Source organism: Lutra lutra, chromosome 5, assembly GCF_902655055.1.
Source record: "Lutra lutra chromosome 5, mLutLut1.2, whole genome shotgun sequence".
NCBI classification, from domain to species: Eukaryota; Metazoa; Chordata; class Mammalia; order Carnivora; family Mustelidae; genus Lutra; species Lutra lutra.
Genome location: NC_062282.1, coordinates 63,261,507 through 63,276,381, shown reverse-complemented (window position 1 = coordinate 63,276,381; position 14,875 = coordinate 63,261,507).

Here is a 14,875-nt window from a genome sequence, read left to right as displayed (position 1 = left end):
GAAAACTGGCATGACCACTTTATGCTTATCCTTTCTAATGTTTTACAAACTTCACTGAAATTGCTCCTCAAATACAAACATTTGAAGCTCCTACTGCATGGAAGGTGCCAAAAGCAGATGGTCTTCAGTCAAGTTCATATTCCTCCTGAAGGAATTTTCATACACTCTGTAGGCCCCTGTGCATTTTTGGTTAGCATCGAAAAAAATTTTTTTAAGATTTTTCTTTTTTTTAATATATTTGACAGACAGAGATCACCCTGGGATCATGACCTGAGCCAAAGGCAGAGGCTTCAACCCACTGAGCCACCCAGGCGCCCCAGCATTGAAAATTTTTTATCAGAAATTTAAATAATGCAAAGGCTGCAATTCCTACTGTATTGTAAATATTGACATTTTATAAATACAAAACTGTTACATCACTCTCTTAAACATTTCCGGAATTTAAATGCCACAGCAATTTGATACCCACCATCAGTTCTTCTAAAAAGTACATAAACAAACTCTTCTTTACGAGTCGGAAAAGTTTATGGTTCCTCCTTTTCCCTCCTTGAAAGCGTATTTACTTTTCCTCACAGAATTTTATTGTAATATAATTTTTATGGTAGCAAGTCCTTTATCATTCACCTTATCATAATTCTATGAAAGAAGAATGTATATCAACTGAAATTTTCATTTACTCTTTCTTTTCTACAACAGTGAGGCTCTGAGTATTGAAAACTCTTCCTCTGGATTGAGCTATCATTGCAATTATTATTTGTACATTTGTTTGATTGAGGCCATAAAGATATATTACAAAGGTTGCTGCGTGCTTGTTAAATACTCACATAGAACTCATTGAAAATACAAGTCTTACTTAGGATGAGGGGATGTGTGGAGGCTTCTCAGACACAGTATTTTGGATGTCACTATTTGGCACTATATATTTCAGGGCGAGGGAGGGTTGAGTCTTTCTTTGTGAAAGTGAGTGAAAAGAATCTGGAAAGAGTAGGAGAAAAGGAAAACTGGCCTCCATAGCAGGTACATCCGTAAATGGGTCCCTTTAAAACTATCTTTGTCCACGTACCCTTGGAAAGTTCTCCCACACCTAGAAGAGTAACTGTAGCCCAGGTCTGCAGATCAGGTCATAGAGAATTCAGATAAGAATAAGACACAACTTCAGTCTTCCAGGAGTTCACATCTGGGGAGGGAAATTCGCTCTCAGCACATCACCCCAGATGAATCACCACAGAAGACACAAAGACTTGCTCAAGACAACAGATGTGGTAGAAATTGGCCCCCACAGGTGTCCACGTCCTCATCCCCAGAACCTGTGGATATGTCACTCTATGCTGCAAAGGGCAATTAAGGTTGCAGATGGAATTACAGTTGCTGATTTATTGACCTTAAAATAAAGAGAGTATCCTGGATTCTGCAGGTGGGCCTGATGTAACGAGGTTCTTAAGAGGGGAAGAAGGAAGCAGAAGAGATCAGATGGGTGCTGGGCAAGACTCAACCACACCATTGCTAGCTTTAAAGATGTTTTGTATGTGCATATGAACTTAATCCACACAACTGCACTGGGAGATAGCTACAGTGATGATCCCCATGTTACGGATGGGAAATCTGAGGCACAGAGAAACAGGAGACCATCTGCCCAATGCCACAAAGCTTACAAGCAACAGTAGTAGGACCTGAACAGAAACAGTCTGGTCCCGGTGTCTGTGTGCCTAACCTCTGCTGCCTCCCTGGAAGGTCAGCCCCAGACCCCTCTGCTCCTTGCCCAGTCCCAAGGGGTTCACATTCCCTGGCAACTGTCCCGGTGTCCATAAATGACAGTGACAGCAGGCTGTGCATCCAGTCCGCTGCACTGAAATGGGCTGAAAGCCATCTCCAGTTGGAGGAGAAAAATCAGGATAGAAAGATGTTGTTCCCACTCATGACCTAACTGCATCTTCCCTGCCTCTCCCACAGGCGTGCACTGCTGGGGTATGGTGCCCTGCAGCCATGCACCCACCAATCCAGCCCTCTGCCAACACACAACCACCTCCTCTCCATGAAGAGTGTACACAGGGGTGCCTGGGTGGCTCAGATGGTTAATTGTCTGCCTTCGGCTCAGGTCATGATCTCTAGGAGGTCCTGGGATTGAGCCCCGTATCAGGCTCCCAGCCCAGCAGGGAGTCTGCTTCTCTGGCGCCCCCCCCCCCCCCGCCTCTCCCCCTGCTTGTGTTCTCTCTCACTCTCTCTCTCAAATGAATAAATAAAATCTTTAAAAAGAAAAAAAAAAGAGTGTACATGGGTACCACATTCTTCCTGGGGAAGCCATGCTTCATGTGATTGGAAATATCATGTTCTTTCAAAAAATCATTTCAAAACATTATGGGTGGATGGACATTGTGGGGGAGCTATTCACAAAAAGGACATGTACAACAATTCCCATTTTGACAGATGCATGTATATATATATATACTTTTAAAACTGGAAAAATATACATGAAGATGCTGACAGAAGGGTGGTTTTTATTCTTTCTGGTCATCTAGGTATCCTAAATATTTTACAATTAATTTTGAAATAAGGGGAAAGCAAAGTAATTATTTTTTTAAAGCAACAGTCTATAATAAATCAAGATCCTTGAAATTCTAACCAAAAGTATTTTTGTACCTAATCCTATATTAGTGAGTGTTGCTAAGGAACCATGCAAAGTAAATTAGGAATAATCCCAACTACAGTTCCAAAGGGTATAAACAGAGGCAGTCAGGTAGACAGAAGTCCATGAATTGGAGAAAGAAATCATGGGGTCTATGCCTAACCTTCCTGGTTCCTTCTTCAGCTCCCAGCTGGTTCCTTCTTTTCCAGCTCCCCAGACATAAACACTTGCATAGTTGAGTGCAAGCGGCTGAAAGCCCAAGACAGCCAGGAGTATCTCCAGAAAATAATCAGGGCCAGGGGCAAGGTAATAATCATTAGCATTCATGGTATATTTACTATGTGCCAGGCACTGGGCTCAGCATTTATTAATTCTCACAATGCCCCCAAAAGATGGGACTATTATTATCCCCATTTTACAGACAAGGACACTGAGCCACAAAAAGTTAGGTGAATTTCCCCAGGTCACACAGCCAATAAGTGTCAAAATTGGCCTATGAGTTCAGACAGCCTGATTCCAGATGTCATAAAATGACACTGTGCTGGGAGAAGACAGAGTGACTACCTTCCTTCCGGCCGGAGAGCTGAGAATCACACTCAAGGGCAGCTTTCAAAGCCAAGGTGAGAAGAGGAAGGGGCCTGTCTCCTCAAAGCCGAAAGAGAAATAAAGAAGGGGAAGGACAAAGCGTCAATGGAGACAGAGTAAAGCGAAAAAGACAAAATTTTGCATTGGCATTTATTTTATTAATTTCTGCCAGCTTTATTATTTCTATAAACAGGTGCTTGATGCTTATGCTGGCCTGCTTAATAAAGGAGCTGCAAGGTGGGTATCCACATGTGTGAGCATGTGCTTGTGCATGCGTTCATGTGCCTCTGTGGGTGGCACATGTGTCCGTGATGCACTTAGTGCATGAGGGCGTGGCACACGCATTTGTCCGTTCAGGCTGGCGTGTGCATGTGCGTGCACGCGTGCCCCCAACCACACCCAGAGGCAGCCCGACCGCCCACACCCTCACCAACTCGCTGGTGCTTTCCCAGCGGCAACCTGGCCTAATTGCCAGCAAAATTGTTCATCCAAATAAACGGCCTCCTGGGAGCCGGCCCTCCGCCCTGCCTGGAGGCAGCAGATGTCTCCTGCCCAGCGCAGCGGCTCAGGCCGACTTGCTGACACACTGACAGCAAGCAGGGTTGTGGTGGGGCAGGCCGGTTGGCAGCCCCAGAGGCACAGTTAAGGGCGCTCCTTTCTGGTCTGACACTCGCCTTTCACACATTCCTCAGATTGGAAAGAAGAAAAGAGATTGCTCTTTCCAGCCTCCTTGCAGATGCTTGGGGTCTAAATGACCAGGAGCAGCAGCCCAGGCAGCCCTGTGTGGCCCGACTGCCTGTGCAGGAAAGGAAACCGCATGCCCAACCTCTGGGGTCTCCTTCTGCTGAGGCGATCTGGAATCCCCCAACTGGGACAGCAGTCACACACTCAGGTCCTCAAGTCCACCCTACGGATGGCACCATTCTTGACTCCATGGGACAGGGCCTCACTTTGGGGGCCTTTCTGGAAACCAGGCAAACAGCAGAAAAGCGAAACATGGTAGAAACTTCTTAGCAAGCAGGGATCTTCCTTTTCTAATCCCAACATCATCAACCCGATAGCATCTTCCAAGTACAAAAAAAAAAAAAAAAAAAAAAAGTCATTTCGCAGACTTTTCTCTACCCAAGACAAGCAAAGCCTTCCCCAGGGGCAGCTTAATGTAGGAGAGAAATGAAGGAGTGTGTGAGACCCAGGTCAGAAGGAGAGACACCCCGAAGAGCAGCTTCTCCACAGACTTGGGGGAATCTGAAGTCATGCCCCTTCAGGGAGATCCCTGTCCCATCTGTAAAGCCAGAAAACTCTGGGATCATTTCCAAAATAATGGGAGCACCTGTAAGAAATGGAAAGCAAAGAGCAGGCAGGTAGCCTCCTGAGCATTCAGTTGCTTTCTAAGCATGCAGAAGAAAGGCATCAATTGCCCAAGGTAACTGAAACTGCAGAATAAGAACAGGCCAGCGGCGGGTGCCGGGGTAGCTCAATTGTTAAGCATCTGCCTTCAGCTCAGGTCATGTTCCCCAGGGTCCTGGGATTGAGCCCTGTATCAGGTTCCCTGCTTGGTGGGAAGCCTGCTTCTCCCTCTCCCACTCTCCCTGCTTGTGTTCCCTCTCTCTTTGTGTCTCTGTCAAATAAATAAATAAAATCTTTTAAAAAAAAAGAAGAAGAAGAGGCCAATGGCTAGCTAATGCAGGGCATAGTAGCTAACACAGAGGGAGACAAGGTTAGGGAGTCAGTGATCAGAGCCGAAGAAAAGACTCTGCTCACCAGTAAGTGACTGTCCAAAGTGTCACCAAAGTGTCACTGAGGCCCAAGATCATCCCTTTACTCCACAGGTACCTAGTGGGCATCAGCGCTGGACCAGGCCCTGGGCTGCACATTCTCAGAATGTGAGCAGCTACCATCTCACCAAGCAAAGTGGTAAATAAGGTCTGTCCTTCTCCCTCTGACCATGTCTCTCCACCCTTCTGAGGAAGCATCCTTCACCCTTCCAGGCCTCACCCACCCACACAGACCAACAAGGCCCAACCTCCTCGTGTAAGCGACCAGAGATGGAGAGTCGGATCCCACCACAAATGAGGGGCAGAGGCAGGACTAGAACCCATATCTCCTTAGGCCCAACTCACTGGTAGCTCCATTGCGCATGCAAGGGCCAACCCCCAGCAGGAGTGTGGAAGCAGAGAATGTTGGCTGGGTCCTGGTGGCCCTCAAATTGTGTGCAGTAAGATAGACTCCAAAAAGCACCCAGTTCTAAATGGGGCACCATCCCAAGCTGAAGTTGACACCACTTCTCATCTGTAAAATGGGCATGATTCCCAGATCCTTATTCCAAGGGCACTACATGTGCAGAGGCCCCCAAACACTTCTCGGAGCCTGTATACCAAGTATAGGGTCATCAGGAATGAAGTTTCCGAAAAGACCATGCTAGTGAGGCTAAGCCTTGTCTCGCAGGAAAGATACATGGGGTGGGAGGGTGCAGAAAGATTCCCAAAGGCTAACAGATCAGATCAGCACTTCAGAAAGATGGCTCTAGAGCCATGTATGAACTAGAGAAGAGCAGGAAGCCCACCACGGTTCAGGAGAGAGAGGGGAGGGACAAGGGCCAAACTGAGGTGTCCAAAGCCAGCCATGGATTCTAGGGATTATTTTTATAATTTAAAAAAAATTATCTTCTGTAGATGTGATGATGATTGCACAACACTCTGATTATAGTTGATGGCCCTGAACTATACACTTAAAAAATAGTGAAAATGGTAAAGTTTGTTTTGTATATTTTACCACAACTAAAAAAACAAAAACAAAATAAACAACAAAAAAACCCTCTCCCTCTCCAAGTGAGACTACTTATTTTGTCAAAAAGACAAAAGGACCTCTCCTAGGTCTCAATACTTCTCAAATACTAGGAAGAATGAAAATGAGTAATGTTTATTGAGGACAATTACTGTGTTCAGGTATCATACTAGTATTAACTCATTTTACCCTCAAAAAAGACCCTACAAGGGAAATACTGTTATCACGCCCATTTCACAGATGAGAACACTAAGCACAGAGAACTTAAGGAACTACCCCATAGATGGCTCCCCAAAGACAGGATTTAAACCCAGCCAGTCTGACTTCAAAGCCTGCAGGCTTACCCACTACACTAAACGGCCTCTGTCCAGTTAGAAACTATCTAAACAGAAACAAAAAAAACAGTTGTCTAATGACCAACTAGCCCCACTATTCAATTATTTGACTTCGCAGAGAAGAGGAAACCAGACAGCTAACCAATTTTTTTCCATTTGCATCCAGACGTTTGGCATCACCTAAACAAGAGGATTGGCCCACGGGTGGGAGCAACTCAGGAACCATCCCCAGTAGAAACATGCTCTTTTTTTTTTTTTTAAGATTTTATATATTTATTTGACAGAGAGAGAGAGAGAGACAGTGAGAGAGGGAACACAAGCAGGGGAGTGGGAGAGGGAGAAGTAGGTTCCCCACTGAGCAGGGAGCCCAATGCAGGACTCAGTCCCAGGACCTTGGGATCATGACCTGAGCCGAAGGCAGCCGCTTAACTGACTGAAACCACCTAGAAACACACTCTTAATACGAGGTTGTCATTTCATAAATTACCTACTCCAAGATGTCTGCCTAACCTCCTAGGGTCTTCTGCTTTCTGAGGATCCATTTCTGACAGCCCTTTGCTTAACTCGGCGCAGGTTCAAGCCATAGCTCATAGACATCCTGTCCCTTTCCCCTGCTCTCTCCTATATGTGCTGAAGTCACCTCAGGTTTTGTTTGGGTCTTTTTTTTTTTCTGGTTTTTTGTGTATGGTGTTTTTTTGTTTTTTGGGTTTTTTTTTTTTTTTTGCATCACAAATAACAAAAACCATGCATATTTTAGCTTCATCTCTGGGATTAAAGTAAATACATAATTTTGGCAAATTACTCGGAATTATGGGCTAGCAGCATCTGGTTCAGATATTCTCGAGTAAATTATTGGCACTGTTTCTGCCACATTTTTAATTTTAACCAAAATGTTCTCAGAAACATGTGTTTTCTGTCCCGTTTGCATGTAATCAGTTTCAGAGAGCCTCGGAGTTTTAAACTAAGGTTTCAGCAACAACCTGCGCTACTGGGCACTGCCCACGGGCCCCGAAGAGCCGCCCTCTCTCCCCGTGCTGCATCGCTGCCTCCGGCTCTTCTGAACGAGACGGGCCCACAGGTACTGTGTGTACACGTTCCTCGCCCTTCATTCTGCTCCCAAATTACATACCTCGCTTTTATGTCAAGTCCAATATAGCTTCCTTAGCAGTTTTTTTTTTCCTCCTTATTCCACATCAAGAGTACCCAATTACTTTTATAAATACTTGTTTTAAAAATATCACAGTGGTTTCCTGCTGCTTCAAATTCTGAAGGCCTATGCAGGATTTTAGACTCTTATAAATCTTTCAAACAGTTCATATTTTATCAACAAAGTGTGCTTTTTGTAAACCCTAAGTATAATTCCTCATCGAGGACATTTTTTTTCAACTATTTGACCTTTCCATAAAAACGACAAAATAAAAGGAATTTTTGCCATTTCAAAACTCATTTGCAATGCCCTCGTTGTGCTCATTAACTCTGCCTCGCCCACCAAGAAGAGGGGTGTTTTTGGTTAAAAGCGTTGTCAATTCCAAAAAGTCCCAGTAGAGGTAAAGCAGGGTTATGTACTGGGACTTTAAAAGAAAATTCCAGGAAGGCCTTGGCTTTTGTTAAAACTGAAAAGCTCCCTAGCTCAAGGCAGGAACTTTTAGAGTGAATGTTCACCGAGGATGCCAGGTCATGTGGTGCAGCATCGCCAGGGACATGGAAGGGGCCGGCCTACATGATAGAGGCTGTCCTCCAGGTCCCGAGAATGCCACCACTCCAAAGTCTACTCAGCCATTTGCATTTATACAGGCACTTTTGTGGTTTTCCACTTGGAACTCCTTGAAGATACCCAAGGGATGGCCACTTAGAAGACAAATCCCAGAATATTCCACCACGAGCAAGACATAGTTCTCCCAAGTGCAACAACAATCAAGCTGTGTCTACCAACCAAATAACCATCTGAAAGCTCAGGAATTTCGTGTTCTAGACTCCTCTGCCATGTCTGCACTTGTATTTTATGTTCTGGAAACCATGCTGGGCAGGGAGAGGGAGGACAAGGGGAAAGAAATGCAGTTAAGGTATATTTTAGAGCCTCGGGTCTCCAACACGAAAAGAATAAGCCAACTCTTTGAAGTATGACCTTGGGCTAGACACTTTTGATTCTCTCCCTGCAAATCCAGGGAAGTGTTTATAATCCCCAACTCACCACTGAAGCCCACATGCATTCAGTAAGCAGATATCTGGAAATCAATCACCTACTATGTGCCCAGTTTCCCTTGGGAGCTGAGGAAGCTCCAGAGAAGTACAAATATGAAAATGGGTGTATAAACTTAAAGCTACGTAACCCCACCAGCCATCATGTGAGCCAAGCCAAGGAGGCTTCCCAACAATCATTAACACTAGAGATAGGCGGGAGGGCACAGCTCCTGAAGGCTGGATATCAGAGAAGGATTCCAGAAAGCCAGGCTTGAGCCATGCCAGAGAAGGTGTATCAGTGAGGGATCTCTGGAGAAACAGACTCAGTGATACATACATGTATGTGTATACAGAGCCATTCCCCCCATCCACAGGGGTTAAATTCCAAGACCCCAAGCAGATGCTGAAACTGCTGGTGGTACCGAACCCAACATATACTATGGTTTTCTTGTATGTACATACCTATGATCATGTTTGATTTCTAGAGTGGAGACAGTAAGAGCTGAGCAATGATGACTACTTCATAAAACAGAACAATTATAACGACATACTGTGATAACATTTTGTGAATGTGGTCTCTCTCTCTCTCTCAAAATATTGTACTGTACTTCACTTGTGAAGACAGGAGATAACAAAACACCTGCAAGAGGAGGTGATGTAGGTGAATGACACAGGCACCGAGACGTAGCAAGGGGCTGCTCCTGACCTTCTGATGACACATCCGAAGGAGGGTCGTCTGCTTCTGGACCACAGTTCACCGCAGGTAACGGACACCATGGAAAGTGAAACCGCGGAGAAGTGGGACTGCTCATACATGCCCACAGATAAATGTGTGTATATACACACACACACACACACACACACACACAAACACACACTTGGGAGGAACAGGCTCGTGTGGTCATGGGGAGCTGGCAAGGCGGAACTCTGGGGGCGCCAGCAGGCTGGGAAACACACAGCAGTCGATGCCACAGTCCCGAGGCAGAATTCCATCCCGACAAGACCTCAGTTTTGCTCCCACAGCCTTCAAGTGACTTTATGGGCGCCCCCCCCAACAACATCAAGGGTAACATTCTTTACTTAAGGACCACTAAGGGTGGATATTAACCATCGCCCCAAAATATCGTCACAGCAACACTAAGAGCAGCGTCTGATTCAACCAATGACTGGGTCCTATGACCTAGCCAAGTTACTCCATAAAGCTAACCTGACAAGAAGCTTTGGGTTCAGGAGCAAGGAAGGGCAGTGAGGGGTGCTGAGGCAGGCTGGCCTAGGAGACGATGGCATGACAGAGTGCTGAGGACAGTGAGCCAAACGCAGGGGCCACAGGCAGGAGTGTCAGCAGGGGCAGGACTCTGTGAAGAGGTCCTGGGCCTGTGTCCCGGCCCCTGGGGTTTGATAAAGGTTGCCCATGATACAAGCAACAGCACAAGCTGGCTGGAGCCTGGGGATGGCTGGGGACGCTGAGAAGTGGGGCTCCTCTCAGGGCTCTGCAGACTCACATACATCAAGTCTCTTAATCATCCCAACTCTAAGAGAGAGGTATGATTATTAGCACCATTTTACAGAGAAATAGAGGAACAGAGAGGTTAAAAACTTGCCCAAAGTCTCACAGCAATCAAGGGGCAAAGCTGGGATTCAAGGTAGTCAACTTAAGTGTGAGGGGTGAGACGATTTGTCTGGAAGCATAAGGCAAGGAGATAAATTCAAACGCAGGCCGCAAGCACACACATGGTGGCTGGTTTGCCCAGCTGCAAGCACACCAGCCTGGCTCAACCCTATGAGCAACCTGGTCTAAAGGTGGAAGAAGATTGCAATGCCTCCACCAGGTCTTCCACCAAGCGCACTGGTTCCCAACAGCCTCACAAAGACTTGTCCCCAACCAGGATGATGTCTGCATAGGAGCCCAGAGCCCAGAGCGCAGAGGGCAGGGGCTGCCGCTTTAAGCACTAGCATTAGCCTGCACAATGCTAGAGGGGCCCTGGGAAGCTAGGGGGTCACCTGTTAGGAAGGCCCCCACACCAGACTTCTGTTCAGATTCTGGGGATGTCAGACATGTTGGGAGTGGCTCAGTTAAGGAGCTCTGGGGAGCTGCTTCCCACCAAGGTCGCTGTCCCCTCTGAGTCTTTGTACCTATGGTGAGTCAGGACACAACAGACTTAGAATCTAGAGGCTCACAGATGATCTGCTGTGTCATTTGATCCAAACTGGCAATTAAGCCAAGTCCAAACATCTAACACAGAATGAAAGCCATTACCTGAATAATAATCATACTATTTTCACACTTGTACCTTGCCTTTTCCTCTTGAAATCTTTCATCCTACAGAGGGTTACACACTGCAGTGTAAGAATCAAAGTGTTGCTTCTGTCCACCCAGCCAGCACCTCCAGGCTCAACAGACAAATGCACACTTCACTCTCCCCTGGCTCTCGACCAAAACCACTTCCCTGCAGCAAGGCACACCTCTCAGCCTGTCCCCTCCACTTTCTGGTCCCTCATCGTGCTCTCTCCTCCTCGCAGCTACTGACCAGCCTTTGCTCCACAGCCAGTTCCCCTTCCCTTTGCACCCACCCCTACCTCCTCCCCCTCCTCTTCTTGTTCCCTCCCGCCCCCTCCTCTCCCTCCTCCACAACTGTTCTCAGACTAGCAGCTAACAGAGGAAGAATACTGTGTCCCAGTCCCAGAAAGAGCCTGACGCGGGTCGGAAGGTCAAGGAGCCAGGTGTCTCCAACGATAGGAGAACAGCACCAGAGTACTGCTCACTTGTCACCCACTGCCTCCCTGTGCAGCTCGTGGCAAGTGGCAGTCCCTGGCTGTCACACCCACAGCGCATGGGATGGGAAGGTGCCCAAGAGCCAGAAGTACGTCCGGGGATGGCTGTCATCTTCCTAAACGCATCCTCACTTGTCATGTACATCACAATTCCCCGAAGTGTGACGTGCGGATTCCTAGAACCCTTGAGATGACTCATGGGGCAAGAAACACGTGCTTTCCATTTCAGAGATTTGGCTTTCTTTTTACAATCACCTTTTATTTATGGGAGGTGATAGTGGTTTTCACACACAGTCATGCTATCAAGTTTTCAGCTGGAATTAATTATGTCAGGGAAAAACGTGAGCCAATTTAAAGAAAAGTAGAAAGCCCAGGAACTGCACGGTGGAATGCATGTATGGCACAAAGGGGACAAGCTAATGACAGATGACTGGTGATCCTGACATAAATTGCCTAAATACAGACCCCCCCCACACACATACCCATCTTGGTCCTTGGTTAACTGAGGATAGGTCAGAACCACCAACTGATTCAACAGACAAATGTTTACCGAGAGCCGCAGCTGCATCCAGGACCACAGCATCACACGGAAGCAATCCGACTTCAGCAAGCTTATCGTTCATTTGTTGGAAAGAGCAGGTCTTCAAATTTGCAGAAACTGCTACAGCATGAAGCAAAACAGAATGTACAGGGGAGAAGCAGATGGAGAGCGGTGGGGCAGTAGGGACAAGAAAACGGACCCCAGGGTTGGCTGGGTGACCGCAGAGTGGGGCTCGGGGGCTACGGAGATCCACCTCAGAGCAAAAGAGCCCTGACACATTCCTTCCATGGTGACCTCACCACCTGGCTCCCAGGAAGTCACTTCAGGCCCCTGGTGCCGTCCTGGCAGCAGAGAGAGCCATCAGAGGACAGTGCTTCTAAAAGCGTGAGAAAAGGAGGGACACCAGTGAGTCATTTCCCGGGCTGCCCTGAGCCCGCATGGAAGGCCCTTCTCCGGTGGTGCAGAGAACCTCCGCTCCATCTCTCAGGCCTGACTGAGGGCCATTGCCTAGCCAGCTTCCACCAATTCTCTGCCTTCCCGGGGTTATGCTCCTCGCTCTCAAACTCCGAACGCTGCCCGGTCTGTGAGAGACTTGTCTTCCTTCCCAGTCTGAGGCTGACTCAGGAATCCGGGGACCGGAGCCTTACTGAATGAGAACAGAGGCAGGCATTCACAGCTGCTGGGTTCTCCTCGGCATCTTGAGAGCTGACACCTTTGGGTGCCTCTTGGTGCCCTGTGATGGCACCTGGAGGTGGGGACTTCGGGAGGTGCCTGGGGTTAGGTGAGGTCGTGGAGGTGGGACACTCCTGATGGGATCGGTGCCCTTATGAGAAGAGACACCAGAGAGCTTGTTCTCATTCTCTCTCCACCAGGTGAGGACACACTAAGAACAGCCATCAGCAAGCCAGGAAACGTGCTCCAACCCCACCCTGCTGGCACCCTGAACTCAGACTTCCAGTCTCCGGAACTGGGAGGAAATCCACGTCTGGCATTTAAGCTGCCCGGTAGACGGTATTTTGTGGTAGCAGCCGGAGCTAGCCAAGACATCCATACTCCTTACCCTGGCCACCGGCCCTCAAGTACTCATCTCCTGCCACTCTCCAGACATCACTCACCAGGCTCCAGCCACGCCAGCCTCTTTCCAGTTCCGTGAACTAGCCAAACCGAATGCCAACCTTGAGGCCCTGGTATTTACCTGCTTCTGCCTGGAGCAGCCTCTCCTGATCTTCATAATGGGCGGTCTTTTTGCATCACTCAAGTTTTTTGTGTCATCCAAGAAATAATCTCTCTTCAAGGAGGTCATCCCAGACCCTCCTCCCTGACAGAGGCCCTCAGACACTGTATCTTCTCATCACTTCCTTTGCTGCACGAGACTAGCAACCTTGCCCATCTTACTCACCACCAGATTCCACAAAGCCCAGCACAGCTCCCAGCACATCAGCGATGCTCACTGGGTATCTACTGAACAAATGACTGGGACACAAGAGTCTGGCCTCCACTGGTTCCGCTGGAGAGCCCGGCTGTTGGGGGGGAAAGGGGAGAGGGGTGACACCAGCAGAGGGCACCACCATCAGCTTGGCCAGTGTTCAGAAGTTTCCCGGTAGGTGAGCCAGCTCACGCAAGCACTCCTAAGGAAACATGGCCAGTGAAGAGCTGGGCAAATGGAGCCTGAGGCCAGCCAAAAGACGGTCACACTCTAAAATATGCATGACCAGATTTTGCTCACCGTGCAAGTTTTATCTTTGACCGTACTTATGGAAACATTATTCAAGAACATCGTGAACACACAAAAATAAATCTTTAAAAATACCATTTGAATGACATACACATACGAATGAAAGATTTTTCTCCTTCTACTATAGCAGTCCATTAAGGCACTTTTAAAAAGCAAATGTGAGAAGTTATTGCACACAGTCACCTGCAAATAAAAACGTACGCAATCACTACCCATACAGCTGCCCCGAGATGAAACCCACCCCGATCTCACCATCTAGAAGGTGCACAAGGTAGGAGGAGGGGACAGCTCCCCAACTCTGTTTCCTGCCTTCTGAGGATCTGAGGGTGCCCAAAGAAGAGAAGGTCACAGTTTCTACTGAGACTCGAATGTGGGTCAGAAAGTAACCATCACCTCTTGCTTTGATCACTGTGGAAAACAATGGCTATTCAGTGCCTGGCAGGTGCCAAGCACTGACCAAGGCATTTTGACACACTATCTCATTTAATCCTATAACAACCCTACAAAGTATGTGGTATTATCCCTGGGCTTATGTTGAACGGACTGAAGTTCAGAGAGGCTAAGTCACCTGGCCTTGGTCACATAGCTAATCAGTGTCAAGGCTGAGATGTGAGCCTCATGGCATCTTAATCCAAAGCCCCTGCCCTCTCTACCCATCCAGAAGGTGTTCCCCACGTGCACACTCCATAGATTAACTCTCCTTGCTCTTCATCTCCACTGTCAGCTGACACCAATGGCCAATAAACACGCCCCACGTGCCAGGCCTACAATGAACATCATGTAGTTGATGATGGCATACCCAAGCTTTTCAGAGTCACCCCATCTGGTCAGCCTCTCCTTTCCTCTGCTTTCCCCTGGGGGGCACTTTTCTCCCTTTTTCCTCACCAGTTATCCGCCTTCTTGCTTTATTTCTGTGTGCCTAATTTATCTTGTTACCCATTTCCTTAGTTTGTGACCTTGCCAAAAAAAACAAGTTTGGGAAAATATTCTTTGGCTTCCTTTTAGATTATAATCTTACCTTTGTTCCTCTCCATTTCTTTGCTTTGAGGTCTTCTCTTAATTTTCTCTCTTTCACTTAGTTCTCTTCCTAGTTCTTCTGCCTTTTTCAAGGTTTTAAGAGCTTATGGAAAAAAGACATAGAAGTATTACATATATATACAGAGGTACTGAATTCCTTTGACCATCATGCTAACTAAAATCATTTTGTTCAGCATCAAAATGAAACTGTTTTTCAACATGATTTATAACCTTTATTGTTCACTGGTAGGGATGAAGAAGTGGGTTATGACTTCCAGGACAATAATAAAAAACAAAGAATT